The 19828-nt window shown below is 38.9% G+C and overlaps 1 pseudogene; it reads left to right on the top strand.

Moving 5' to 3' along the window:
* The window catches only part of LOC126074056 (olfactory receptor 7G2-like), a 678546-nt pseudogene that overhangs the window by 160572 nt on the left and 498146 nt on the right, over positions 1–19828 (top strand).

The following is a 19828-nucleotide window of genomic DNA, read 5'->3' as shown; positions in this document are numbered from 1 at the left end:
CTTGCTTTTATCTTTTATATCTCAAGAGATTGCCTCAGGACACAATCTAGTCTTGTAGGTTGAATCCTGCCTCACTAACACAACTGATGCCCATCCTCCCTCATTAATATCATAGAGGTAGAATTTACAACATATAGGAAGATCACACGATACTGGGAACCATAACTCAGTCCAACTGATGCACACATTTTGGGGGGGACATAATTTCATCTTTGACAATGACATCTTTGCTTTTCCACACTTCGAAGAGGTCTTTTGCAGCAGATTTGCCTAATACAATGCATCTTTTGATTCCTCGACTTCTGCTTCCATGGGCATTGATTGTGAATCTAGGTGCGATGAAATCCTTGACAACTTCGATCTTTTCTCTGTTTATCATCATGTTGCTTATTGGTCCGGTTGTAAGGATTTTTGTTTTCTGTATGTTGAGGTGTAATCCATATTGAAGGATGTGGTCTTTGATCTTTATCAGTAAGTACTTCAAGCCCTCTTCACTTTCAGCAAGCAAGGTTGTGTCATCTGCATAATGCAGTTTGTTAATGAGTCTTCTTCCAATCCTGATGCCCCATTTTTCTTCTTATAGTCCAGCTTCTTGGGTTACTTGCTCAGCATACAGATTGAATTGGTGTGGTGAAAGAATACAATCCTGGCACACACCTTTCCTGACTTTAAGTCACACAGTATCCCCTTGTTCAGTAACAATAGTTGTATGCATCTAGTTGTGAAACCGTCAGCACTATCCATTTCATAATGGTTTTCATCACCACAAATAGAAACCACATATTGTTTATTCATTCATTTGTGGATTGACACTTGGGTTGTTTACACATTTTGGCTATTGTGAGAAATACTGCAATCAAAGTTGTTGTAAAGCAACAAGAGTCGCTGCCTATAAGTCTTTTGGATATATATGTGGGAGTAAAATTGGTGGGTCGTATGGTAATTCTAGGTTTAACTTTTTGAAGAAACACTAAAGTGTTTTCCAAAATGCTGCACCATTTTACATTCCCACCAGCAACGAATGAGCATTCCAATTTCTCCACATCTTCATCAGTACTTGTTAATTTCCAAATTTCTGATAATAGCCATCCGGGTGGATGTGAGTGGGTATCTGATTGTGGTTTTGATTTGTATTTCCCTTAGAACTATTGATGTTCAGCATCTTTCTATGTGCTTGCTGGCCATATGTGTATCTTCTTTGGAGAAATATCTATTCAAGTCCTTAGCTCATTTTCAAATTTGGTTGTGTTTTTTCATTGAGTTGTAGGAATTCTTTCAGTATTCTGGACATGATTCTCTTATCAGATACATGGTACCCAAACACTTCCTTCCATTTTGTAGGTTGTCCCTTCCTTTCCTTGATAAGGTGCTTTGAATCACAAAAGCTTTAAATTTATTTTTAATTTTAATAACATTTTTATTAAAATATAATTCATGTACCACAAAGTTCGTCCTTTTAAAATGTACAATTTAGTGATTTTTCGTATGCTCACAAAGTTGTTCATTGATCATCATTATCTAATTCCAAAACATTCTCATCACCCAAAGAAATGAAACCCCATACCCACTGGCAGTCACTGCACATTCCTCTGATCACCCATCACCTGGAAACCACTAATCCTATTTCTCTCTATGGCTTTGACCATTCTGGATATTTCTTATACATGAAATCATAGGATATATGCCTTTTTTTTAGTCTGGTTTCCTTCATTTAGTGTAATGTTTTCAAGGTTCATCCATGTTGGAGAATGTATCATAACTCATTCCTTTTTTGGCTGAATAATATTCCATTATATAACTATACCACATTTTGGTTATTAATTTATGGGTTGATAGACATTTCAGTTTTCTCTGTATATTGCTTTTGTGACTAATGCTGCTATAAACATTTGAGTACAAGTTTTTGTGTAGACATAGATGGTCAATTATTTTGAGTATATACCTAGGAGGGGAATTGCTGAGCTATAAAGTAACACTGTATTTAATATTTTGAGGAATTGCCAACTGTTTTACAAAGTGGCTGAATGACTTTACGTTCCCACCCGCAGTGTATGAGGGTTTCAATTTCTCTGTACCTTTCCAACACTTATTATTATCTGTATATATAACAGGATTCAATGAGCAAAATACTAAATGATGCAGGAAGCATCAAAAGAAGATAGAAGGAATACAGAGTCACTGTACCAAGAAAGAATTGGTCAATGTTCAACCATTTCAGGAGGTAGCGTATGATCAAGTACCGATGGTTTGAAAGAAGAGGTCCAAGCTGCTCTGAGAGTATTGGCTGGCAAAAAGCAAGGCTCCAGGAATTGACGGGATACCAACTGAGATGTTTCAACAAACGGATGCAGCACTGAAGTGCTCACTCATCTATGCCCATAAATTTGAAAGGCAGCTATCTGGCCAACCTACTGGAAGAGATCCGTATTTTGTATTGTGCAAATTATCAAACAATATCATTAATATACTCATGTAAAATTTTGCTGAAGATCATTCCAAAGTGGTTGCAGCAGTGCACCAACAGGGAACCACCAGAAATTCAAGCCAGATTCAGAAAAGGGCATTGAACAAGGGATATCATTGCTCATGTCAGACGGATCATGGTTGAAAGCAGAGCATACCAAAAAGATGTTTACTTGTGTTTTCTTGGCTATGCAAAGGCATTCGACTGTGTGGATCATAATAAATTATGGATAACATTGTGAGAAATGGGAATTCCAGAACACTTAATTGTGCTTATCAGGAACCTGTACTTATATCAATAGGCAGTCTTTTGAACAGAGCAAGGGGACACTGTGTGATTTAAAATCAGAAAAGGTGTGTGTCAGGGTTGTATCTTTCACCATACTTATTCAATCTGTATGCTGAGGAAATAATCCAAGAAGCTAGACTATATGAAGAAGAACATGACATCAGAATTCGAGAAAGACTCAATAACAACCTGTGCTATGCAGATAACACAACCTTCCTTGCTGAACGTGAAGAGGACTTGAAGTACCTACATACTGACAAAGATCAATGACCATAGCCTTCAGTATGAATTACACCTCAACATTAAGAAAATAAAAATCCTCGGAATTGGACCAATAAGCAACATCATGATAAATGGAGAAAAGGTTGAAGTCAAGAATTTCATTGTACTTGGACTTAGATAAACACCCATAGAAGCTGCAGTCAAGAAAACAAAGGACGCATTGCGTTGGTCAAATCTACTGCAAAAGACTTCTTTAAAGTGTTAAAGAGCAAAGACGTCACCCTGAAGACTAAGGTACATCTGATCCAAGCCACGGTATTTTCAATCATCACATATGCATTTGAAAGCTGGACTATGAGTAAAGAAGACAGAAGAAGAATTGAAGCCTTTGAATTGTGGTTTTGGTGAGGAATATTGAATATATCGTGGACTGCCAAAAGAAAAAACAAATCTTTCATGGAAGAAGTACAACCAGGATGCTCCTTAGAAGCAAGGGTGGCTAGTCTCTGTCTTATATACTTTGGCCGTGTTATCAAGAGGGATCAGTCTCTGGAGAAGGAAATAATGCTTGGTAAAGTAGAAGGTCAGTAAAAAGAGAAAGGCCCTCAATGAGATGGACTGACACAGTGGCTGCAAGCATGGGCTCAAGCATAACAAGGATTGAGAGGATGGCACAGGACCAGGCAGTGTTTCATTCTGTTGTACATAGGGTCGCTATGAGTTGGAACTGACTTGATGGCACTTAACCACAAAAACAGCATTGAATTTGAGAAAAGTTAGTAGCAAAATTCTAAAAACTGAGTAAAATGTCTGTTACACGCTAAGTCCAAATTAATTGCAGAGAATATATTAGAAACCTGAGTATAATATGCAGAAACAGGATCAACCTTCAGTGAGCCATATGTAGAACTGGCTCTTACAGCTGGAATTTTTTAGAGTTGAAGTTGATAAAGTTGAACTGATAAATACTATCACTTGTCTTTTTAAAAGTTATATATATATATATATACACAACCATATAAATAAACTACATTTTTGAGCCTAAACATGTGTCAGTCTCCCTGATATTTTTGTTGGAAGGAGAATGCCTTTGAATATATCTTAAAAAAAGAAGACTAGAATCTAATTGCATGAGTGTTCTGTGTCCATATGTACATGGTACTTGCAATGGATGTGAGCAGAAAGACTTCTTTTTCTGAGCCTTGCCCGTTAGGGATTTTCATTGCCCTGAGATTGGAATGACAACAGAAGAGTTTGACTAATAAGGAGCTTTGGGTATTGAAGCCTCAAGGGTCACAGAGACTACAAATAGTCTGTTATGATCACACACTCAACAGCCTTGCTCAGGTCAGTAGGCAGCACAACTAAGAAGAAAAGATCATCATTTGTACACAAAAACCTGGTCTTTCTGTCTTTCTGTGCTCCCTGAGTATAGGACTTCCTTTTTTATAATTCAGTCTCCAAGGGGAACTTAATGCCACCCCTTAGTGCTAGCACCAAAGTAATCAGAAGTTCCCTAGTTTCTGTTTTGCAAATAGGGAGAGATCTTTGTCTAACTGTCCATCTGGGGGCAAATGTGAGGAAAGTACTTGCAGAAGATGAGAAAAGCAGAGTCAGCTGTGAGATTCCTGCCAAATTATTGATCCTTTTGCCATGTTTCCCTGAACCTTTGCACCAATACTTCAATAGCTCTCATTCTGCTAGTATCCTACTCTGACCCTAAAATTCCAGGGGCTTTTCCCATCTAAACACAAACTTACCGTTGCTTGATTTTGATGAATGTTCTAGATTTTTCCAAAATTTCCCTTAATATTGTTTTGAGAAGCAGGGGTGTATGGTGACCTTCTCCTTACATTTTTATACATGATTCTTAATACTACTTTGTAGGGAAGATCATTGGCCTTTACTCTGCTACTTGTTCATAAGAACTCTGTGGGAGGAGGTGGAAAACGAGGCAGAACCCACAGGCTAAATCAGCCATTTACCTCTTTCCATTTATTAATCAATGAAGTATTTTAACAGGCATAAATTTTTTTAGAAGAACAGGAGAAATACCCATGCATTTATGTTTCCAGAATTAATAAATTTTGATATTTTGCCATAACAACTACCGTCTTAAATTAACACAATAGTATGCATAAAGGTTATTAATGGATGTTTGCAGCTGTTTCTTCTCATTTTAAGTCATGCCACATCAGCAAATGAAGGTCCTGAAACCTTTACTCCATCCACATCATTAAGGTTGACTCTACTTTGAAGAGGCAGCTCTTCCCCAGTCATCTTTTGAGTGCCTTCCAATCTGGGGGGCTCAACTTTCAGCACTATATCAGCAATGTTCTGCTGCTATTCATAAGGTTTTCACTAGCTAATGTTTTCAGAAGTAGACTGCCAGGTCCTTCTTCCTAGTCTGTCTTAGTCTGGAAGCTGAGCTTAAACCTGTCCTCCATGGGTGACCCTGCTCGTATCTGAATACCGGTGGGATAGCTTCAAGCATCACAGCAACATGCAAGTCCCCACAGTATGACAAACTGGCAGACACGTTCTTGCTTGCTGAAAGTTAAGAGGACTTCAAGCACTCACTAAAGAAGATCAAAGACCACAGCCTTCAGTATGGGTTACACCTCAACATAAAGAAAACAAAAGTCCTCACAACTGGACCAATGAACAACATCATGATAAATGGAGAAGAGATTGAAGCTGTCAAGGATGTCGTTTTACCTGGATCCACAATCAACAGCCATTGAAGCAGCAGTCAAGAAATCAAAAGATGCATTGCATTGGGTAAACCTGCTGCAAAGGACCTCTTCAAAGTGTTGAAGAGCAAAGATGTCACTTTGAAGACTAAAGTGTGCCTGACCCAAGCCATGGTGTTTTCAATCATCTCATATGCATGTGAAAGCTGGACAATGAATAAGGAAGACCGAAGAAGAACTGACAACTTTAAATTGTGGTGTTGGTGAAGAATATTGAATATACCACGGACTGCCAAAAAAAGAACAAATCTTAGAAGAAGTACAGCCAGAATGCTCCTTAGAAGCAAGGATGGCGAGACTGCGGCTTACATACTTTGGGCATGTTGTCAGGAGGGATCAGTCTCTGGAGAAGGACATCATGCTTGGCAGAGTACAGGGTCAATGGAAAACAGGAAGACCCTCAACGAGGTGGATTGACACGGTGGCTGCAACAACGAGCTCAAGCATAACAACGATTGTAAGGATGGCTCAGGACCAGGGAGTGTTTCGTTCTGTTGTGCATATAGTTGCTATGAGTCGGAACCGATTTGATGGCACCGAGCAACAACAACATGCATAAAGAAGACACATTCTTTTTGTTCCTGTCCATTCTCCCCCTTTGCTTCCCAGAGGCAATTACAGTCTTGAATTTTGTGAGTCCCTAGGCATTAGGGTATTCAATAATTAAAATTTGAAGAATGTGGTAGTGGAAGAGAGAGGAGAATTGAGAGAAAAAAAGTGAAAGAGGAAGGGAAGAATGAAGGAGAGGAGAAAGAGAAATAAAGTGAATATAGAGGAAGATTTGTAATATTCATTTTGTTCATAGTTTTGACGTGAGAATGGCTGTAAAATGAGGGGTTCTTGTATGTCTATCATGTGTCTCATCACGTCTATTTTTCCCATTGTACTCATCAACAACATGGAATCAGAAAACCAAATATGTGAAAACCAACCAGGGCGCCTCCCTTTCGTCCTCTCAGAGAATCCAGCACTGCTGCCCCTCCTCTTTAGGCTGGTCCTATCCAAGTATCTGATCAAACAACTCGGGAACATGATCTTCATCGTGTACTTCAAGTTGAATCCTACCTCTGCTCCATAGTAGCTGTCTGACCTTTGACAGTTTGTTTCCAAGCTAAGTTTCATCATCTGTAAAGTTGGCATAAATATATTAGTTCCCGTGTTGGGGAAGGTTTGAGATACCTCAACTTTATCAGTGACACAAGCAGGGTCAAACGTTAAAAACAATCTTCACTCCTAACAATGGTTTCAGAGACAGGGTAGGTCCAGGCACAGAACTACGGTGTTGCATTTTCAGTCTTCATGTGTTGATTTCTTTCTAAGGCTGTTGTTCTTATGGTCACCAAAGGTTGCAACAATACATAGGTCAGTTCAGAAACAATAATAGGAACAGAAAAACTGACTGCCTCTATTTGGACTCTTTGTAATAGAAAGATAACCTTCCCAAGAAATCATTTAGAAGACAGCCCATATTATTAGCCTGGTATGGGACATATGCCCCTTCCAAAACTAATTACTAGCAAGAGAAATTTCATTACCATGGGAGGCTTAGGCTAATTCTCTTATTAGGAAAGTCTGATGTGGAGTCAATCACCAAAATGACTACGAGTGTTTGATGTCAGTTTGTATTACTGTGGTGGCTTGCACATTGCTATAATGCTGGAAGCCATGCCACTAGTATTTCAAATACCAGCAGGGTCACCCACTGTAGACAAGTTTCAGTGGAACTTCCAGACTAAGACAAACTAGGAAGAAAGGCCTAGCAATCTACTTCTAGAAATCAGCCAGTGAAAACTCAATGGAGAACAGAATATTGAGCTGAGTCTTTAACTCACTTACTTTGGATGCATCATCAGAAGGGATCAATCACTAGAAAGATATAATGCTTGATAAAGTTAAAGGACAGCAAAGGCCTGGAAAACCTTCAAGGAGATGGATTTACAATGGCCACTACAATGAATTCAAACATACCAAAAATTACGAAGATGGCAAAAGACTGGGAAGGGTTTTATTTGGTTATACATGGCATCCAATTAGTTGGTGCTTTTTTTTTTTTAACTCAATAGCAAGAAACAGCAACAAATATAACACCTTCTACCTAACGGGTACTCAGTGTACTCAATGAGTGTGAACCAGCACAAATTTATTCCAGGTCTGGCATTCTCATTCTGTTCCTTTCTTTCCTGCTACTTTCACATATTTTAAGCACTTGCTTCAGCACTTAGCTTAGCACAGTGCCTTTAACTGTTAGCCCTATTTGGAAGTGCCTCAGTACGAAAGAGCTTCTGCACCCAAGGTCAAACTGCCTCCCGGGTTGCACCTAATGAATGATCAACACACCTTTTAAAGGCCTGGCCCTCTTCCTCCAACTAGAACAACTCAGAAAGGCCATTTTATGTAAAACGGTACAACCACTTTGGAAATCGATTTGGCACTTCCTTAAAAAGCTAGAAATAGAACTACCATACAACTCAGCAATCCCACTCCTTGGAATATATCCTAGAGAAATAAGAGCCTTTACATGAACAGATATATGCACACCCATGCTTATTGCAGCACTGTTTACAAGAGCAAAAAGATGGAAGCAACCAAGGTGCCCATCAACAGATGAATGGGTAAATAAATTATGGTATATTCACACAAGGGAATACTATGCATCAATAAAAAACAGTGATGAATCTGTGAAACATTTCATAACATGGAGGAACCTGGAAGGCATTATGCTGAGTGAAATTAGTCAGTTGCAAAAGGACAAATATGGCTGCTCTGACAGGGAACACAACAGAGAACCCCTGAGGGAGCAGGAGAACAGTGGGATGCAGACCCCAAATTCTCATAAAGAGGCCAGACTTAATGGTCTGTCTGAGACTAGAAGATCCCTGGTTGTTATGGGCCCCAGACCTTCTGTTAGCCCAGGACAGGAACCGTTCACGAAGCCAACTCTTCAGACATGGATTGGACTGGACAATGGGTTGGAGAGGGATGCTGGTGAGGAGTGAGGTTCTTGGCTCAGGTGGACGCTTGAGACTATGTTGGCATCTCCTGCCTGGAGGGGAGGTGGGAGGGTAGAGGGGCTTAGAAGCTAGAAAAATGGACAAGAAAAGAGAGAGTGGAAGGAGGGAGCAGGCTGTCTCATTGGGGAGAGAGTAATTGGGAGTATGTAGCAAGGTGTATATAAGTTTTTATGTGAGAGACTGACTTGATTTGTAAACTTTCACTTAAAGCACAATAAAAATTATTTAAATAATTAAAAAAAATAAAGGTCATTCTCTCTCCAGAGCTTCCTGCAGGGTCACAGAGGCTGATCTTGAAACTGCATTGCAACTCAACTTCTTCCTCTGCCCAATCCTTCTTCTTTCCCTTCTCTTTCACAGGTGATGATCCAAGGAGTACTCCCTAACAAACCTTTGGCATCCTAATCTCTGCCTCCCAGGAAACTTAACTTGATCCAATAAGCATGGCTGGAGGAGGCAGAGCCAAGATGAAGGAGTAGTCAGATGCTTCTGGTAGACCCTCTTACAAAAAAAAAAAACAAAAACAAAAAACCAAGTCAACCAATTATATGTGAAAATCTAGGAGCTCTGAACATCAAAGACAAAGTTGAGGGATCAGACTGGGTGGCAGGGCAAGGGAGAGATGGCTGAGAAGCAGAGATGAGTTGCCAGACCTGACCTGGTGGGAACCGGAACCTTGCAGGATGGGTTGGCAGGTACGAATGGTGAGGCAAGCGGTGGCACTCAGGACAAGTTTTCCACATCAGTAGACTCTCCACTGAGTAGTGGAGAGTCTGCTCAAATCTCCAGAACCAGAGACAAACAGCACTCAATTGACAAAAGATAAGTATAAGCATCTAACAAACCACATGGATTGAAAAAAGAAGAAGAAAAAACCTTTTAGGAAATACCTCTCTCCCATTTACCTGCCCACTCCACACTCTGTTGCAGGTTCCTTGTCAGCTTCAGCTATTGCTGCACTCCCTAGGCCTGAAGTTGGACTTGTTTTGCACCCCCAGCCATTCTCCTGGCTTTGGAGAGGGAACAAATTAACAAACAGGAAAAATTAATCTACCAGCTCCCCTAAACTGGGAACTCAGGTCATCCATAGCCCCCTTGCCTAGGCACAGGCTTAAGGGGAATACGGATTTTGAATACCTTTCACCACTGCATAGACCTGTGTGGGCCCATTTCAACAGTGTAGGCCATCATAAGCATAGTATTACAGTGTATATAACTGAAGCCTATATTCATCTATATCTGCAATTAGGTGGAGTGACAGATTTGTGAAATTTGCTACCACTCACCCTGTTAAGCAGAGTCCTCACCTACCCACAACAGGGGCCTGAGAACTGGTGGCTCCACCCACTCCACTGAGTCACCTGTGACAGGGATCCAAGAATAAGCAGTGACTCCCAGTCCTTACAGCTAACAGCACTGGATGCCCATAGTCCAGCTGCAAAACCTACCTATGTACACACTCTGGGGAACACAAACACACCTTCCACCCAGACACTCAGAGGCAGCAATAAGCCTCCTTCCTTGACAAGTGCATGACCTCCTACTGCAGCCATATACCTGTGCTTATGCCAATCACCTCTGCCCATCTAGGGCTGTAGGTGAGACCCTGCACCACATACTCAGTGACCAATGACCTGCACACCTGAGCTAAATTCACACCAGTAAAGTAAATAGACTCCTAGGCTTCCATACCTAATAACAGCTTTAGCCACCTGGAGACAGGACGCGAGTGCTTCAAAGATGCCAATAATTAAACTAGCTCACATGAGCAGTATATTTGGGCATATCAAAACAAAACAAAAGAAGAAACTAAGACAGTCTAAACAAACATAAAATAAATAAATATAATAACTTATTGATGGCTCAGGGACAACAGTCAATATCAAATGACATAAAGAGGCAAACCATGATGACTTCAGCAAGCCACCAAAACAATGAATCAAGAAATCTTTAGAAGGAAGAGAACTTCTTGGAATTATCAGAGGTAGAATTCAAAAGCCTCATACCCAGAACTCTTCAAGAGATCAGGAAGACCAGGCAAAAGGCAGGAGAAGCCAAGGAACACACAGACAAAGCAATAGAGGAACCTAAGAAGGTTATACAGCAGCCTAATGACAAATTTTACAGGCTGCAAGAATCTATACAGAGACATCAAACAGAAATCCAAGTGATTAACGGTAAAATTTCAGAATTAGACAACTTAATAGATAGTCATCGGAGGAGAATTGAGGCAATGGAAGTCAAAATTAGTGATATTGAAGTAAAGCACTTAACACCAACTTATTTGTGCAAAAATCAGGTAAAGAATTTTAGAAAATGAAGAAATGCTGTGAATTAAAGAGGAATAAACTACAAGTGATTGGAGTACAAGAGCAGGGGAAGATAATACAGAACACAGAGAAAATTTTTGAAGATTTATTGGCTGAAAACTCTGATATCCTGAAAGATGAGAAAATATCTATACAAAAAGATCACTGAACCCACGTGAAGTAGATTCCAAAAGAAAAGCATAAAGACATAATATAAACAAACTTGCCAAAACCAAAGGTAAAGAAAAAATTTTAAAAGTGTCTAGGGAAAAGTGAAAAGTAAATGACAAAGGAGAGTCCATAAGAGTACCCTCTGACTTCTCAGCAGAAACTATGCAGGCAAGAAGGCAACTGGATGACATATATAAAGCCTTGAAGGGAAAAAGAAAAAAAAAATGCCAGCCAAGTATTATGTATCCACCAAAACCATCTCTCAAATATGGTAGTGAAGTTAGGGCATTCCCAGATGAGCAGAAGTTTAGGGAATTTGCAAAAACCAAATGAAGATTACAAGAAACAGTAAAGGGAGCCCTCTGATTAGGAAATCAATAACATCAGATAACAACTCAAGACTAGAACACAGGACAAAACAGTTAATTATCAATTAAGATACGGTAGTCATAAAAATAAATCCAAGCTAAAACACTAAAAATAGGGAAAGAGAGAAGTCAATACCTAAAAGATGACAACATTAAAACAAAAAAGAGGGACTAAACAATGTAGTCATAGGTCTTTCATATGGAGAAAAAGTCTAGGTGATATAAAGAAATAGAAGATTAATTTAAACTTAGAAAAATAGAGGTAAATATTAAGGTAACCACAAAGGAAACTAACAATCCTACACATCAAAATTAAAAAAGGAAAATATAAAGACCAAGCAAATACAAAATGAACAAAAATGAAAAAGGTGGAAAAAAAATGCATACAAAAAAAGAATGAGCACAGAAAATTAAGTGGAACAAATAAACCCACACACACACACAGACACACACAAAACTTCAAAATGACAGCACTAAACTCATACCTATCAATAATTATGCTGAATGTAAGTGGACTGAATGCACCAATAAAGAGACAGAGAGTAGCAGAATGGATTTAAAAACACGATCTTTCTATATGCTGCCTACAGAAGACACACCTTAGACTTGAAGATACAAACTAAAACTCAAAGGATGGGGAAAAGAATATATATCAAGCAAACAACAATAAAAAAAGAGTAGGAGTGGCAATATTAATGTCTGACAAAACAGACTTTAAAGCAAGATCCACCACAAAGGTTAAGGAAGGACACTATACAATGATTAAAGGGTCAATATACCAGAAGGACATAACCATAATAAGTATTTATACACCCAATGAAAGGGCTCCAAAATACATAAACTCTAACAGCATTGAAAAGAGAAACAGACAGCTCCACAATAATAGTAGAAGACTTCAAGATTCCACTTCCAGTGAAGAACAGAACATCCAGAAAGAACCTCAGTAAAGAAAAAAGGAAGATCTAAATGCCACAATCAACCAACTGGATCTCATACACTTATACAGGACACTCCACCCAACAGCAGCCAAGTATACTTTCTTTTCAAACACGCATGGAACATTCTCCAGAATAGACTACATATTAGGCCACAAAGCAAGCCTTAACAGAATCCAAAACATCAAAATATTACACAGCATCTTTTCTAGCCATAAAGCCAAAAAAGTGGAAATCAATAAAAGGGAAGAAAAAAAAAAACAAACACATGAAAAGGGAACAACGGCTTTCTCAAAAACTACTGGGTTATAGAAGAAATTAAGGTTGGAATAAAAAAAATTCACAGAATCAAATGAGAATGAAAACACATTGTACCAGAATCTTTGGGATACAGCAAAAGCAGTGCTCTGAGGTCAGTTTACAACAATAAAGGCACACATCCAAAAAGAAGAGAGGGCCAAAATCAAAACGGTAACCCAGAATTTGAACAAGTAGAAAGGGAACAGCAAAAGAAGTCCTTGGGCACCAGAAGAAAGCAAATAACAAAAAACTAGAGCAGAATTAAATGAAATAGAGAATAGAAAAACAATTGAAAGATTTAACAAAGCTGATTCTTGGGAAAGATAAAAAAAAAAATTACAATAAACCATTAGCCAAACTGACAAAAGAAAAACAGGAGAGAAAGCAAATAACCCAAATAAGCAATGAGATGGGTAATATCACGACAGACCCAACCGAAAATAAAATAATTATAGCAGAATACTATGAAAAATTATGTTCCAACAAACTCAAAAATCTAGAGGAAATGCACAAATTTCTAGTAACACACTACCTACTCAAACTTACACAAAGTAATGTTGAAAATCTGTACAGAACCATAACAAGAGAAGAGATTGGAAAAGTTATTAAAAAACTCTCAAAAAAAAAAAAAAACCTGACCTTGACAACTTCACTGGAGAATTTTACCAAACTTTCAGAGAAGAGTTAACACCACTACTACTAAAGATATTTCAGACAATAGAAAAGGACGAAATACTCTCAAACTCATTCTAAGTAGCTAGCATAACCCTGATACCAAAATCAGGTAAAAAATCACAAAATTACAGACCAATATCCCTCATGAACATAGGACATCACATAGAGGAAATCACCAAGTCAATACCATTTACAATAGCACCCAAAAGTGTAAAATACTTAGGAATAAGTCTAACCAGAGATGTAAAACAACTATGCAAAGAAAACTACAAGACAGTACCACAAGAAACCAAATGAGACTTACATAAGGGAAAAAACATACACTGCTTATGGATAGGAAGACTCAACACTGAGAAAATGTCAATTCTACCCATTGTGATCTACAGATACAATGTGATCCTAATCCAAATTCCAACATTTTTAAATGAGATGGAGAAACAAATCACCAACTTCGTATGGAAAGGGTAGAGGCCCTAGATAAGTAAAGCATTAGTGAAGAAGAAGAACAAAGTGGGAGGCCTCACACTACCTAATTTTAGAACCTATTATACTGCCACAATAGTCAAAACAGCATGGTACTGGTACAACAACAGATATATAGGTCAATGGAACAGAATTGGGAGTCCAGACGTAAATTCACCCACTTATGAGCAGCTGGTATTTGACAAAGGCCCAAAGTCCATTAAGTGGGAAAAAGAGAGTCTCTTTTTAACAAATGGTGCTGGCATAACTGGATATCCATCTGCAAAAAAAAAAAAAAAATGAAACAAGACCCATACCTCAAACCAAGCACAAAAACTAATTCAAAATGGAGCAAAGACCTAAATATAAACTCTAAAATGAAAAGGATCATGGAAAAAAAAATAGGGACAATGCTAGGAACCCTAATACATGGCATAGAGAATACAAACATTTCTAACAATGCACAAACACCAGAAGAGAAACTAGTTTGCTGGGAGCTCTTAAAAATCAAACACTTATGCTCATCCAAAAAAGTCACCCAAAGAGTAAAAAGACAACCTATGCACTGGGAAAAGATTTTTGGCAATCCAATCAGAGTCTAGTCTCTAAAATTTACAAGATACTGAAAAACCTCAGCAACAAAAAGACAACCCAATTAAAAAATGGGCAAAGGATATGAACAGCACTTCACCAAGGAAGACATCCAGGTGGCTAACAGGTACAAGAGGAAATGCTCAGGATCATTAGCCATTAGAGAAATGCAAATCAAGACTACAATGATATACCATCTCACTCCAGCAAGGCTAGCATTAATCCAAAAAACACAAAATAATGAATGTTGGAGAGGTCGTGGAGAGACTGGAACACTTATACACTGCTGGTGGGAACGTCAAATGGTACAACTACTTTGGAAATCGTTTTGGCGCTTCCTTAAAAAGCTACGAATAGAAGTACCATACAATCCAGCAATCCCACTCCTTGGAATGTATCCTAGAGAAATAAGAGCCCGCACACAAATGGATATATGGACACCCATGTTCATTGCAGCACTGTTTACAATAGCAAAAAGATGGCAACAACCAAGGTGCCCATCAACAGATGAATGGATAAACAAATTATGCTATATTCACACAAAGGAATAGATAAAGAACAAGGATAAATCTGTGAAACATCTCATAACATGGATGAAGCTGGAAGAATTATGCTAAGTGAAATTAGTCAGTCACAAAAGGACAAATATTATAGGAGACCACTATTATAAGAACTCAAGAAAATGTTTAAACACAGGAGAAAACATTCTTTGATGGTTATGAGGGTGAGAGGGAAGGAGAGGGATATTCACTAACTAGGTAGTAGACGAGAATTCTTTTTGGTGAAGGGAAGGACGACACACAATACAAGGGAAGTCAGCACAACTGGACTGCATCCAAAGCTAAGAAGTTTCCTGAATACAACCAAACACTTCGAGGGTCAGAGTAGCAGGGTCTGGGGACTATGGTTTCAGGGGACATCTAGGTCAATTGGCATAACAAAGTGTATTAAGAAAATGTTCTTCATCCCACTGCGGCGAGTGGTGTCTAGGGTTTAAATTCTAGCAAGCAGGCATCTAAGATTCATTAATTGGTCTCAAACCACCTGGAGCAAAGGATAATGAAGACCACCAAAGACAACAGGAAAATATGACCCCAAGAGACAGGAAGGGCCACAAAAACCAGAGACTCCATCAGCCTGAGACTGGAAGAACTAGATGGTATCCAGCTACCACCAGGAAGGGCCCTGACAGGGAACACAACAGAGAATCCCTGATGGAGCAGGAGAAAAGTGTGATTGGAGGTCTCAAATTCTAGTATGAAGACCAGAATTAATGGTCTCACTGAGACTGGAGGGACCCCAGAGGACATGGCCCCCAGACTCTTTGTTAGCCCAAAACTAAAACCATTCCTGAAGCCAACTCTTCAGACAAAGATTACACTGGACTATAAGCCATAAAATGATACTGGTGAGTAGTGTGCTTCTTAGCTCAAGTAGACACATGAGACTATGTGGGCAGCTTCTGTCAGGAGGCAAGATGAAAAGGCAGAGGGGGACAGGAGCTGGTTGAATGGGCATGGGAAATACAGGGTGGAGAGGAGGAGTGTGCTGTCACATTATAGGGAGAGAAATTAGGGTCACATAACAATATGTACATTCGTTTTTGTATGAGAAAATGAGTTGAATTGTAAATGTCCTCTTAAAACACAATTAAAAAAAAAGAGAAGTACTATACAATCCAGCAACCCTACTCCTTGGATTATATCGTAGAGAAAGAAGAGCTGTCACATGAATAGATACATGCACACCTATGTTCATTGCAGCACTGTTCACAATAGCAAAAAATTAAAAAAATGTAGGTACCATGAACAGACAAATGGACGAACAAATTATGGTATATTCTCACAATGGAATACTATGCAATGATAAAGAACAATGATGAATCTGCGAGACATCTCATAACATGGATGAATCTGGAAGGCATTATGCTGAGTGAAATTAGTCAGTCGCAAAAGGACAAATATTGTAGGAGACCACTATTATAAGAACTGAAGAAAATGTTTAAACATTAACTAGACAGTAGACAAGAATTATTTTAGGTGAAGGGAAAAACAACATACAATACCAGGGAAAGTCAGCACAACTGGACTAAACCAAAAGGTAAGAAGTTTCCTGAATACAACCAAACACTTCAAAGGACAGAGTAGCAGAGACGGGGGTCTAGGGACCATGGTTTAAGGGGACATCTAGGTCAATTGGCATAACAACATTTATTGAGAAAATGTTCTGCATCCCAATTTGATGAGTCATGTCTAGGGTTTTAAAAGCTAGCAAGCAGCCATCTACAATGCATCAATTGTTCCCAACCCACCTGGAGCAAAGGAGAATGAAGAACACCAAAGACACAAGGGAAATATGAGCCCAAGAGACAGAAAGGGCCACAGAAACCAGAGACTCCATCAGCCTAAGACCAGAAGAACTAGTTAGTGTCCAGCTACCACCAATGACTGCCCTGACCCCTAGGGAACTAAACAGACAGTCCCTGATGAAGCAGGAGAAAAATGGGATGCAGAACTCAAATTCTAGTAAAAAGGCCAGACTTAATGGTCTGATTGAGTCTGGAGGGACCCCAGAAGACATGGCCCCCCAACTCTCTGTTAACCAGAACTGAAACCATTCTCGAAACCAACTGTGTAGACAAAGATGAGACTTGACTATAAGACATAAAATAATACTCATGAAGACAGTGCTTCTTAGCTCAAGTAGGTAATAATAACAAGTAGGTACGTGATACTAAATGGGCAGCTCTTGTCCAGAGGAAGAGATGAGAAGGCAAAAAGGGACAAGAGCTGGTTGAATGGACACAGGAAATCCAGGGTGGAAAGGAGGAGTGTGCTGTCACATTACAGGGAGAACAGTAGCATCACATGACAATGTGTATAAATATTTGTATGAGAAAGTAACTTGAACTGTAAAATTTCACTTAAAGCAGAAGAAAAAAAAAACAGTGGAAAAAAACTATGATGGGCAGATTCTGTTTGAATGGAAGAGTTCAGTAGTTTACATTCTTCTTTTTGAAGCCACTATGCCTTCTTATTTTTTATTATGTCATATGTTTGAAGTGAATGAGGTTAAGATGATGAAGAGAGACATAAAGCCATCTTATCTCAAATTGTTTTTCAAATAATATACCAAGAATACTACAGATTAGAAAGCAAAATTCATACAGAAACAGTTAACATGTAGTAAAATAAATTGATAAACACATGAAAATATTGAATTCATTAAAGATGAAGATTTTTAAGTGAATATTCACATGGAACACCATCTTCGTATATTAAATACTTTTTGTCATCAAACTAAATCCACTGAGAATAAGGATAAACCTCCATACCAGTGCCTAGCCAGTGATATTGTGATTTCTCATAAAAAAAAAATAAATAACACCATTAAAAATCAAGAGCCAAAATATCAAACCACATTCCACTAATGTGAAGAAAAATGTGTATCAAAATTATTGGGACACAGCAAAAAAAAGCTGATTATGAAACCCTAAAAAGGGAGTAACAGGTCTACGTGTAGTGATCACAGTCAGAAGTGATCACAGAGAATGGCTTGAAATATGCTCTACGCAAATGTATAAAGATTAAGGATCAGGGATATTCAATGACACTTAGAAAGAAACAATCCTCCATATTTGCATTTTACTACAACTTAGCTATATTTCTAAATATAATATTTGTACCCTCATACATACATTAAACCTCACAGCTAAAATTGCAATCAGGCTTTCTAACATCATTGGTAAGATAGAGATGCTTTCAGTTGTACTCAAAAACGACTGCAATCCAATTAGAGAAGCATGGTATATCCACCTGTACAAGGTATGTGACTTGGAGGTGAGAAAAACAGGTAGAGAGACGTAAATGGCTTGGAGCTGGTCTCCTAGGGGCTGGGAATCAGCCATCCTGAACTCTACCTTCTATTGTTTTGGTCTTTTAAGATTTGCAGTGGGATCAGAATGTCAGTAAAAGTGTTTGGTTAATGAGGAGCTTTGGATATTGAGCCCCCAGAGACACAGAGACTGCAAATAATCTACGTGTAACCACCTCACTCACTCACTTTAATACCCGAAGATGCATGCAGACGGTACCACTTTCGTATTCCTCTCCCATCAAGAAGCAGCACACCTGATACCCCACCCACAGATGACCCTCTTGCCGGGGAGCCTGGTGCCTCAACTTGGTCCCTCTGCCTTTCCTAAGGAAAGCGCTTCCATCTACACCATCCAACATCCAGGGCAGATGCCAAGCGTTATTCCTCACTGATGCCAGTCAGGTAACCTGAATCCCATAGTTAATGTTTGGAAATGAGGACAGGTGTTTCAATACAGGTTCATCCAGCAGAATGATGCATGTGAAGGTAGTATGAGCATGAAATGATTGGAATCAAGTCACCCCTAACCTCCTGCCTGTCTCCCAACTTCCTGACATGTTTCCTTGAATCTTTGCACTGATGGCAAGGAGTTGTGATTCTGCTAGTGTCTTCCTCTCTCTCCACAACGGCAAGGACCATTTTCCTCCCGACCAGAAGCCTGCCCCTTCTCACACCGGATGACTGTTTTAAGATTCTGACATTTACTAACACTCTTGTAGTGGTGAAGAGGGTTTATCAACATCACCTTACCTTCCCTTTCCTGGTTTTTAACACACATTTCTATTACAGGTTTCCCCCGCTATCTGAAAGTAGAGTATTCCTATGAATCCTTTCATAAGCCGAAATGGCGTAAAATGAAGAAGCAATTACCATAAATTTATTTGAAAAAAATTTTTGAGTTGCCAGACTCAAAACATAACCCATTATTTCATACCAAATAACATATATAACCTAAAATAATGCTAACATATAGTGTTGATACACACATTTCAAAGCTATGGCAGTTTAACGCTGAGCGTAGTTTTAAGAGAAGGAGCTCTGGGAGAGTCTCTTATCACTAGGAGGGGTTCAATGCCTATTTAAAGGCCCACCGCAAAACACTGAATGCTGGTTTCGAGTTTCTCCTTTTTTTGTAAAAGTGAAAATCCAACTCAAATTTCTTTTAGTTAGCAAAGCAAACAAGCACTGATGTGGGTCTTTTGAAAAAGCAAAGTGGCATAAAGGGAACTTTCAAAAACAGGGGTTACCTGTATTTCTGTTGCCCAATTCTGATTTCTGAGGAAAGCAGTGGAATCTGACACAGACTCATCAGGCTGCCTCCAGAGTGTGTCTAATTTTCTCTATAAAATTACCGAATATTTTAAATGATAATAGCACAGAGTAATAAAAAAAGACCACCCTCT

The sequence above is a fragment of the Elephas maximus genome, chromosome 3 (genome assembly GCF_024166365.1).
Source record: "Elephas maximus indicus isolate mEleMax1 chromosome 3, mEleMax1 primary haplotype, whole genome shotgun sequence".
NCBI lineage: Eukaryota > Metazoa > Chordata > Mammalia > Proboscidea > Elephantidae > Elephas > Elephas maximus.
Note: the sequence above shows the minus strand (reverse complement) of the source record. Positions and strands in the feature narration are given on the sequence as shown.